We start from the raw sequence: 12,403 nt of genomic DNA on the forward strand, positions 1-12,403 counted from the left end.
GAACACACGAGTGAAGATGCATCAAAAAATGGAAAGCAAGTAAGCTAGCAATCCAAAGTGATGGTTAAACCAACAGCACATCTCAGTAAGATTCATACATACTTATACAGAAAGATTCCATACATGCATGTGTAAGAAAACAGATAAATATATCATTAGATTAAACAAGATAGTTGAAATACAATAACAACATATGCATGAAATGTGTTGGCTCTGTTATATTAAGAAGTGAAAGTTTCAATCATACATTACAACCATGACCAACCACTAGTCCCGATAGCTAAACGTTACAGTCAATTACGGCTGCTCCTCCAAAGAGATATACTAGCTCCCCACTATGGAGAAGCCAAGGCTCGTTACAATACTTTCCAAGCTTTCTCTAAGATACTCCTATCATAAGCTTGGCTGACCAAAATCCTCTAAAATGAGTTATGAGGTGCTATAAATATCAAAGGGTGGGGTGACCCTTGACATTCCCCTTTGTGACTATTCACCTACCCTCATGACTCTTCAACTACTCTATGACATGCATAGCAATCCAAGGAAGGTGCATGAACGATTCTAACACATGGAAAGTGAGGTGAGTGCGCCCCTTGGAAACCTGTGGAAGCACGCGGCTTGGAAGGGAACACACGAGTGAAGATGCATCACAAAATGGAAAGCAAGTAAGCTAGCAATCCAAAGTGATGGTTAAACCAACAACACATCTCAGTAAGATTCATACATACTTATACAGAAAGATTCCATACATGCATGTGTAAGAAAACAGATAAATATATCATTAGATTAAACAAGATAGTTGAAATACAATAACAACATATGCATGAAATGTGTTGGCTCTGTTATATTAAGAAGTGAAAGTTTCAATCATACATTACAACCATCACCAACCACTAGTCCCGATAGCTAAACGTTACAGTCACTTACGGCTGCTCCTCCAAAGAGATATACTAGCTCTCCACTATGGAGAAGCCAAGGCTCGTTACAATACTTTCCAAGCTTTCTCTAAGATACTCCTATCATAAGCTTCGCTGACCAAAATCCTCTACAATGAGTTATGAGTGCTATAAATATCAAAGGGTGGGGTGACCCTTGACATTCCCCTTTGTGACTATTCACCTACCCTCATGACTCTTCAACTACTCTATGACTGTTACATTCAACTATCGACACTTGGACTTCCACTTTACAAGATGTTACATACAATGTGCACATGTACCCATGTGATCCAAAATAGGGTTGAGCAAGCCATGCAAGACATCACTAACACTTGGATAGTTGTGGTAAGACCAAATCTTCAACATCCTTGCAATGATCGATGGTGGCGAACTGATGCCAAGCTTGGTCGTCTGTGATGGTGTCCATGCACTTCAATGGTGTCATCCTACTGAAAGAGAATTCTTGCCTCCGTTGCATCCGGGTACACTCATATGCCTCCTCTATCCAACTCGTCTGATAACATGCGCATCACTGTCTTGAGTGCAGTTGGAACAGCAACATACTAATGCATGGTGTCTGTGCTAATCTCCAAGTGTGTGTTGGTGACCATGCGCATCAACTTGTCAAAATACATGTTCAGCTCCAGTCGGACTTGCTTCTAGTCTTCGCCTCGATGAGTGTGCCAAATGGGTGGGATCACATGCGTGTGCACAATGACATCCATGCTCCTAAATACCCTTACATGTGATTGACAACACTGCTCACCCTGTCTACTCCATGCCAGCTGTTGGATGGGTCCATAACCTGTATGGGTGCAGTTTCATCAGTCTGTGCATGTTGCACCTCCTGCTATGCCTATTCCCGCTGCAACTCCTTCTGTTGTCTGTGCAACTCCTGTTCTTCCTTGAGTTGTTGCTTCAGCACCTGTAACTCCTTCTTTGTTTCTCTCTCTGCCTTCACGCGATCCTCTTGTCGCGTCGTCGCCTCATAGCCTCAATATCCAAAGTTGCTTTCATCACAAGTGGATTTTCTTGAGCTTGCAACTTTGTTCTGCCTCTGCGTTTTCAACAACCTTCCTCTTGCATTTGTCGCATGCAGGTGTGCTACCTTCCACTACTACTGATGGTGTTGCTCGTTGTGATGTCTCTGCCATTTCATCTTTATATCCTTGTCCATGAACAACTTGATGTCTTCATAGATAGGAACGTTCATAGACACTTGATTGACTGCATCCCCAGTTGTGCTCTGAACGGTGTCTTCGACTCTGCTCTCCTGGAATTCATTATACATGTGTTGTTGAGAGGCAAACGAACACCTGTGATATCTGGAGACAAGGCAACACTCGTGACAAGCAATTTGTCAGTTGAAAACCAAAACAAACTCGAGCATTGACATGCAACATACTTGTGTGACTATCTGTGAAGATTGCGCAATTTTCACAGGGAGGTTGGGAGACAGACTGCCAAAACTGCGCAAGGCACAGTCTGGGTTGTCGGGAGGCTGACTAACTGCTAGAACTACGTAATGCACAGTCCAACCTAGCCTGCCAAATACTAAAACTGCGCAATGTGCAATTTCAGTCAGCAGTGACATGCAAACCAGCAAACTGCATTGCACAGTTTATGGGGCCAGCGAGGCACTGCCTCCCAGAATTGTGCAATGCAAGCCTGGAGGTCAGTGCTGGACTAGACTTGCACAATTTCTGGAGGGAAGGTAGACCCTTCCCTTCTAGAAATGCACAATGCTAGACGGGCGAGGCAAGGTCCGGGCTAAGGCAGACCAGACCCGCCGATGGGCGACTGAAAACATGAGAAGTTTGGATGCATGGTGAAACTAAGTGTAAACAAGAGTGAATGATCATACATGCAAATAGAAATTCCAGGATTCAGAAAACGGGAAATCATGCATGTGTGTGAAACGGGTCACCACAACAGCGACCGTCAGTGCAAAAATAGTGTCATGCATGCGACAGCAGTGAGATGCGAACGAAAACTGAAACGGTGCTTCTACAAGCTAACATACATTGAAATGACAAAAAGCGCTCATTGAAATCAAGCAGACAACACTCACACAAAGTGAAACACAAAAAGCGACAAAAACGCAACGCAAGACATGAAAAACAAACTTACCCTGAAACAGCTAAGTTGAAAGTGTCGAAGACTCCTGGATGCGATGTGGGATGTCATAGTTGCAAGATCGATGTGAGGAATGAGCTCTGCAGCGTCCGGTTCATGAGTTTTGATAAGATCAAGGTTATGACGCGCATGCCACAAATCTAGGAAAAAATGACACTTGGCGAGAGGTTTCTGAAATGAGCTTTGTATGTAACCTCCAATTGCTAAAAATAGATTCCTGCATCTAGGGATGCCTTTTGCATGCTGCCTTTTTCTATTTCAGGAAGAGAAGCCCATGCATGCAAATCAGTTTTGCTCGATCCTGGAGGGAACCGGTCAACCTGAAGGCACATGCGACAGCCTGCTTGACTGAGAGAGGGATTTGCGCAATTTCTGAGAGGAACTGGGTTGGTTGTCCCAGAGGGATTGCATAATTTTTGGGAGGAGCAGGTGATTTCTGCCCAAAATTGCACAATTTCTAAGAGGAGTTGGGCTGGTTGTCCTAGAGGGATTGCACAATTTCTGGGAGGAGTAGGTGACTGCTTCCCAAAATTGCACAATTTCTGGGCTGAGCTACAGTGTTGGCCAGATTGTGCAATTTTTCCAAGGAAGCATGTCTGACTGCTCTGCGCAATTTTGGAGCTCAGTAGTCTGCCCAACTGATTTTCGCAATTTCTAGGCTGAGTTGCAGTGCTGGGCCAGATTGCGCAATTTTCCCAAGGAAGATTGTCTGACTGCATTGCGCAATTTCTGAGCCTAGCAGGTTGCCCAGCAAATTTGCGCAATTTCTGGAGGGAAGGTTGGTTCCCCTCCAAAATTGCGCAATTTTCTAAGGGAGTTGCTCAGCCAGCAACTAGCCCAAGTCCGGAGTGGCAGCCTGTGAGGGGAGTGAAGCAAACTAACATGCACAGGCTAGCAAGCTGCTAAAAAACCAATGAAGCCTATGTACTTGACAGTGCAAGACATGCTGCTAGGATGGTTGGTAGGGAGGCTCCAAAACAAAGCTAAGGCAAAATTTTGGAGGGTGGTTGTAGCTACTACAACAGGTTCCAACTCTACCTCCTAATAAATCATTATCCTGTTCTTGAGGTATTTTTCTACAACATCTTCAACTGTGTCCATCTTCCCTACTTCCTACCTTGAAGATAGTCCATCACACAGTTCTTTCAACATACAAGATTATTATAAGGTTAGCCAATCCATTATTTAATACAACTTGTTGGAAGGGTTGTCTTGGTACTCGGAGAAGTACTTGTTCTAGGATTGGGTATGTGTTGTCTCGTTGGAAGAAGATTCTATAAGAAGATAAGCGTTTACCATGTTTTCCCCTTGAAGGGGATTTTCTGTAGCTGAGAGCCTATTGTTTGTGTCCTCTATTGTCACTGTTTCGTTCTTTATATTTTTTTGATGAAAATATCTAACTAAAGAAGACAAGAATATTAACTAAGTTCACAAGAAAATATTAAGGTTAAGGAAAATCGATATAATAAGCTACAACTTTGAATTTTTCAACATGGTATCAGAGCTAAGGTGAACTAGAACGCAGTTGGAAGGAGTATCTTGTGGACACAAAGAAGGGCTTGATTGTCAAGGGGAATGATCTATGGAAAGAAGTAGAAGACTTGTTGATCTAGAAGGAGAATTTCTACATTGAAGAAGATCAAGGTTAAATCAATCTCTCATCAAAGGAAGGCTTGAGAAGGAGACTGCAAGGAAGGTTGTCTCTTGAAAGAAGGAGATCTATATAAAATCTCATTGAATGGCATGTTCAAAGGAAGCATCAAAAGGATCTTGGTTTCATTCATCACTCTTGAAAGTTGTTGGAGGAATCCAAGGGAACATCTTTCAAGGACATTATTCAGTTCCTTCAAAGGTCTTGAAGGCATCAAGAAGGGTTGAAGACATCATTGAGGAAGAAGAGTATCTTGGCTATAAAGTATCATATTATTACATTATGTCTGAATCTACTGTTCATATGGGTTATGTCTGCAAGGAGAGAAATAAGTGTTGAAAAATGTAATTAGTGTCGGTCTTCATAATTATATTTGAGACATGATGTAAGGTATTTGTCAGAAGAAAGAAAGAAAAAATATTATTAAAGGAATTGACTTATTAAGGCATGGGTTTCATGCTTGGGTCAATTGTTTATAGGTCAAAGCCTCCATTGTAGGCTTCTAGGGTTTATGTCAAGTATCCTTGTCCATGTCATAATATAAAAGACCCTTCTTGGGCTCTATTTCTCAAGAAATAAATTTATTTTAATGTAAATTAGGTCTTATGGGCCTCCTCAACCAAGTTGGCCTCAAACTAGACAAGTCAACCTAATTAAGGGGCAGAAACTCCTATATAAAGGTAGCAACTCGACCTCATTTGACACACTCACTCATCAAGTTCGATCTAAATCTTCTGGGGCCAGAAAAAGTGTGAAATTCAAGAAAGAAAAAGGAGAAAGCTAGCAAAGGAGGAGGGCACTATCTATCTAAAAAGGTCAAAATTTTATCTCTTGTATCTCTCACGTGCAAAGAAATTGAAGCCACTGAACGGTCAAAATTGCAGTTTTGTTGTTGGGCCAAAATTCTGTAGTTGGGGGTTGGAGTTTTGTAGTTGTGAAGTCGAATTTATAGATTATTGTTGAGTTGAAGTTGTTGGATAAGCAGAGACTATAGAAGTGCGTTAAATATTATTGGAAGGCTGACTTGGTGGAGGAGGAAAGTCCTTTGTTCTAGGGTCATGGTCTATGTCAATTTGAATTTACTAAAGGAAGAGTTTTGAATGGGTTTTTCCCTACAAAGGACGTTTAGCCCTTGATGAGAGCCTACATTTGGTGTCCATGATCTTCGTGTTTTTGTTCTAATAATTGCTTGATGAGAAGAAGATAAAGGAAGGACATAAAGAAATTAATAAGAACATAATAATATCACAAGTAATTATCAAGATAAGAAAATATTTTTGTCTTTCTGATTTTCTAACAATAAGCTTGTTGGAGCATCAAATTACCTAGCATGGAAGAAAAGGATTGACCTGGCACTCACAGAACATGAAGTAATGGGTTATATTATTAATGAAATTAGTGAATCGAGCAAAGAGAACTCTCAAGAACTAGCAAAGTACAAGAAAGGGGAAGTAAGGGCTCAAACGATCATAGTTGAATCAATCAAGGATCCTCTTGTTGCATTTGTTGCAAATTTGAAAACTTCCAATGCTATGTACAATAAGCTAGTGAACTTGTACTCTGTAAGTACATCAAGACAAAAGATGTCTTTGCGGAATAAGATATACAAAATGAAGAAGTCAAAGGATGAGGACATGGCATCCTTTTTTATGAAGATCTCTCAATTAAGAGATCACTTGCAAGGGCTAGGGGAGACTATTTCTAACTCGGAAATGACCATCTATGTACTAAATGCATTGCCACCGGAATGGAGTAGCTTTGCAACCAACATCTACTCCAAGAAAGATTCAACTCCATTTGATGAGTTGTGGGCACAATGCATTTTGGAATAATCCAAGATCAAGGTGAAAGATGACATTGGATCAAATGAACAGTCTCAAGCCTATCTAGCTTGAATCAAGAAGATGAAGAAGGGGAAGTTTGGAAAGTCCAAGAAGAAAGATATGTCCAAGGTTCAATGCTTCAAGTGAAATGAGTATGGACATTATAAGAGGGATTGTCCCAACCTATAGAACAAGAACAGAAAGGAAAGAAGTGAGGCTCACATAGTTGAGGAAACAGGTGAACCTAAGAAGAAGTTTGAGAAAGAACAAGTGAAAGATCTCTATTATTGAAGAAGGCATCTTGTTTGTCAGGTTCTTGGTAAAAATTGGTCTTTCCTTTAGGATAACATGAATTGTTGTATACTTTTGAAGAATCTTGATTTTGAATAACATCATAAAGAGAAGCTTGTGATATTAGCATATGTAGAGTCTACTTGGTTAAGTTGCTTTGCAAGAATCGGAGCCCATTTTTTCATATTGTTCATCCGAGCATTATCTAACAATATATTGGAAGTAGTCATATTGCTTAGGTGGATCATTATGATCTTGGAAGAACCATCATTTTGAAGCTTCTTGGGAGAAGCATTATGACAAGGTTAGTATACATTCCATGTAATGTGGAAACAATAGGGGATGAAGGAATGCAATGGGTCAAATTGTAGGCTCATTGTGAGATATACATATCTAGATAATGGACTAAGAAGCATAGGAATACACATTGAAAATAACTCTTGGATAAGATTCATGTGGGAATAATCTTGTAACATGCTTTCTATGATTATGTGATGTTTTAAAGAAAAAAGATTTGACTTAATTGAGGATATATAAAGAATTAAGACTTTCACTAGGCTAGAATAATGATTAACATCCAAGATAATCTTTGGAAGAAAAAGTTGTAACTTGGTAATCAAGTTTGATCCTTAGGAACTTTGATGCATGAAAGAAGACTCATATGGATATGGACCATGAGGACGTTGATTGGACGAGAAAGTCATCATAGTGAGGTAAGTCTAATTTAAATTACTGTTGGTTATCTAGTTAACATGTTATTTTTCTACCTGGAAGAATGTTGGAGGAATATGTGATGATGTATGAAGAATATTGAGGGAAGCTCAATATATGGTACCTGGCAACCGTAAAAGTTCAAATGTGTCCATCTTGGGATAGAAAAGTACCAAGGTGAGAAGATAACTTGAAGGTCAAGGAAGGTCACTTTCATGATCAGCTTGGAATTTGAAAAGGCTCAATGCAATGTCTTCATCTATGATGTCAAAAACGAAAGTGATGAGCAAAAAGAATTACCTGGAACCTATCACAAGATTGAATAGTGAAGATGGCTCCATGATACCTCGAAAGAAAGCAAGCTTGATATAATGAGATGCATAGAAAAGAGGGAGCCAAGCATCTATGTATATTTGGCAGTTGATACTCTTATGAATACAAACTATAAAGGCTTGTGGTGTTGACTTCCTAAATAGAAAGGAAGTCTAGAATCTCATGTAGACTTGAGAGGGAGAAAAGGAGTCTCCTTGAATAGGAACAAAGGATATATTCCTTAGTCAAGAAGGAACAGGGATATCCACTCTGGTTGAGAGGGAGTGACGTTGGACATCACATGTGCATTCATTCTTCAGGTAATGAAGAATAACGAAGGATTGGATAAGCATTTGTGGTTTCTATAGCATCCAAGAAAGGAAAGGGACTAGCACTCTTTGAGGATAGGACGGGTATCTAAGAGAAGAGTCGTCGAAGAGGACATATATTCTTTAAGAATTCGGGGCCAAGAATCCAAGATAAAAATATTCCTCGAAGGACATACCTTGTGAACATCTGAATGGGGTATGTTCCTTGTAGAGGTAGTGTGGTATCACACATAAATCCTCCCATCATAATGCTCTTGAATGAAGTTGAGCTTGTCAAGATAGGCCTCAACGACATTGTTGGTCATAAAGATGATGCTTACAATTATCTTATCAATCTGACTCTTCTTATGGGAACTCTTCCATTTAAGAATGATGTTGTACTGGTTGTACAATTATGAATACCTCCCTAGTTAAGAGGGAGCGCTGAAAATGTAACTAGTTTCGGTCTTCATAATTGTTGTACTCGGTTCAATATTTATCCTATATAACAAACAAACAAAAGAAAAGAAAAAAGATATTATTTTAAAGCATGGATTCCATGCTCTTATTGATGGCCTTCTAGGTAAAATCATGTTCTTCATGCTTCTAAGGTTTGTTACATCTTAGGATTTATTGTCGTGAGTCAAAGAAGTCAACATCATGTTTATATGACCCTTCTGTGCAAAATGTAATTGGAAAAAGAATTTATTTTGAGTGTAGAAAGTCCTGGCAAATCCAAAAGTACAATTCGGCCTTGGAAGCTTCAAGTCAACTTAAAGAAGGGAATTCGACTCCTTGGAAAGGCTATATAAAAGAGCAGTTTGGCCTCTTTTAGCATCCAACCACTCACAAGTTCGATCTCAAGAAGGAAGTTCGATCTGTAGCTGGGAAGTAGAAAAAGAAGAAAAAAGGAAGGACAAAAATATTGTTTTCAGGCTCAATCTCTCTCACATGTGCCAAGGATTAGGGTTTTTGTAGCTTCCAAGAAGGACTATGTTTCAGTAAGATGAAGTGCATTATCTTGTTGTTGGAAAGAAGAATACCCTATCTTGACCCATTGACCTTGGGAGGAGTTTTCTTTCTCTGGGAAGGTCTCAAGAGGAAGACGAACTAGGGTTTTTGCAACAATAACAAGGGCCGAAATTACAGGACGAAAATTGCAGGTCAAGTTGCACGGTTGAAGCTGGCAAGTCAAAATTGCAGGTTGAAGTTGGTTGATACAGAATCATGGAAGGGCTTGTTGGAAGGGATGACTTGGTACTTGGAGAAGGACTTGGTCTAGGATTGGGTCTTTTTTGTCTCATTGGAAGCAAATTCTATAAGAAGAGAAGAGTTCACTGAGTTTTCCCCTTGGAGGAGTTTTTCCTTTGAGGGGTTTTCCCTTGGCTGAGAGCCTAATTTTTGTGTCCTCTATTGTCAATGTTTCGTTCTTGATATTTGCTTGATGAAAAGATCTAACTAAAGAAGACAAGAAGATTAACTAAGTTCGCAAGCAAATATTAAGGTTAAGAAAAATTGATATAATAAGCTACCACCTTGAATTTTTCAACAAATTGGGGTACAAAGTGTAAATTTTCTTACGGCTTATTGTTCTTTGCTTTAGATAATTGCATTTTATCATTTACATATAGAATTCACCCCACAACTTCATAACATTATTCATATTTACCACATTATTCAACAACATATGAAACTATATAGAAAGAACAATATCATCATTAATGTAGCAGAACATAAAGGAAAAATAGAAGAAAAGCAATCACACATAGAGACACCAAGATTGGTCGGAGACCAAGGAAAAACCCACTATAGGGAAAACCCTTTCAAATTCTTCTTCTTATTAGATAGTCATTGAATGATTCGGCAAAAGAGAGTACAATGATCCATATATTCAACCATAAACCTATCCAGCAAAATCAACTAAACAATATCCATAAAACGAACCCAATAATGCTAATAATCCAAAACACTGATTTAGAAGCCTGCAATCAACTATCATTGTATGTGGTCAATTGTCGAACTTTGCGGTTAACTAACGAAATCCTCAATCAATTGTAAAATTTAAACCCTAGGTCTCAACCACACGAAGAGTGTAGTGTTTGTGGTTGAAACCTTTCAACCACACGCATAGGCCTACATGCCTACGGTTATAGCCGAAATTTGTTTGTGACAAGCCTACGGTTGTGACCCAAAACCCTAGAGACGTGTGCAAGCTTCAGGACTGGTAATTTCAAACCTATGCGAGCCAATCTCCGTGAACTGCCTTAGACATGTCCAATGAGGTTGAGGTCACTTGTATTTATAGACTTCTAAGAGTGTCCAATTTTTTTAGGGACGACCTGATCAAATATGCACATGTGGGATTTAATTCAAAAATACCCTTTCCCTTGTCCAAATTGAGCGCTTCAATAGTCAAAATTGGTCCTCTCGAAAAGAGGAATCTCGTCCCATGGTTGGCATTTGTCACTGAGTTTGCAAATTAAAACTCCCTCTCAGCTAGGGAGAAATTCCAACTGCATCGTGTAATCATCGCAAGTCTCAAATCATATCCAATCTCAAGTATCTCATCAAAAGTCATCATTGTTCATCTTGGTCCATCTTTGTTTATCTCTTGATTGTCTCTACTCATATGTTGAACATTCTCGAATCTAAAAGAAGAAGAATTTGATATCAAAGGGGATCCTAAGCTACCACCCTCTATTCATTGAGGAGCCACTGCTACCCCCTGGAATCACTGCCAACAGGGAGCCTAATTCTAATACCCGGGAAACATTATATAGCTTAACATCAGGGAGAACATCTCAACCTGAAACCACATCGGGGAGCTTAGTCTCAACCCGAAATGACAATGAGGAAGGTTCTACGGGACACTCTCACCTCAATGTCCAGGATTGTGGGGAAAGTCCTATTGGACACTCTCAACCCAAGTCATCTCATAGGGGAGAAAACATCTTCCACCTTATATCAAGGAATAGGATTCATTGCATAGGGGAGCACATCTCATGCCATCCTATTTCCCGCTGATCTTATCATAAGTACCATGAATCAACCTTACTTTCATATGTATGCACGAGCCATCTGTGAAGGTGATATTCTCATCATACCTTAGGGCTTACCTTGCCATCCAATATTGCATTTGAAATAATACACCATACATACCTTGTAATATTCAGATACATGTGCACTTTCTTATTCGACATCGATAATTGGAGCACTTTGTCAACTCTTCACCAGGTGCCTCCTTTCTAGCACTAGCTCTGCATTGGCCATCTTTTCATGCACCTCAGATGATCCTCAAGAAGGATCCACTTATCACATCTCATCAAGAGGTTAGAAGTTTCCAAATACCCACATATACATGCAGGAAGTATAAGCAATAATCAAGTCAATAAATCTAAACAAAAGTAAAGACATAAAGGAGTAACATGAATCGAAAAGTACTTATGTTCAATGGGAGGTGATCATATCCCTCTTGAACCAGCCTTCAAAAGTCATGACTGTCCATTGACCATATAACATTGTTGCATTCAATAATTCAACCAACTTCATCAATAATCAAGGCCTAATTGAGACTATCCCATCTAGGGCTACATCAAACATGTCACAAGTGCTTAGGGCATCTTCACACTGCTCATGTTAGGATTTCTAGAGTGCATATCTCAAATATTTGTCATAAACCAGGGTTTCTTCCAAACTCTAACCTCATAATATCCATCAAACCATAATAACCAAATAGCCTAGGGTTTCTTTCAAACCCTCATATTCTTTTAGGTCTCTTCCATCTTCTCTTGCTTCCATTAATTGTGTCTTCATAGGGGTGATCTTCGATGACTTTTTCTGCAGCCCAACTTTGATACCATGTTATATTTTCTTAGGGCTTATTGTTATTTGCTTTAAATAATTGAATTTTATCATTTAGATATAGAATTCACCACACAACTTCATAACATTATTTAGATTTACCACATCATTCAAAAATATATGCAACTATATAAAAAGAGCAATACCATCATCAATGCAACGGAACATAAAGGAACAATAGAAGAAAATCAATCACTGAAAGAGATACCAGGATTGGTCGGAGACTAAGGAAAAGCCCACTACGGGGAAAACCCTTTCAAATTCTTCTTCTTATTAGATTGTCATTGAATGATTTAGCAAAAGAGACTACAGTGATCCATGTCTTCAACCATAAACCTATCCAACAAAATCAACTAAACAATACCCATGAGA

The sequence above is a fragment of the Pinus tabuliformis genome, chromosome 1_2 (assembly GCF_031772625.1).
Source record: "Pinus tabuliformis cultivar Carrire ecotype Pingquan chromosome 1_2, CPIR1, whole genome shotgun sequence".
NCBI lineage: Eukaryota > Viridiplantae > Streptophyta > Pinopsida > Pinales > Pinaceae > Pinus > Pinus tabuliformis.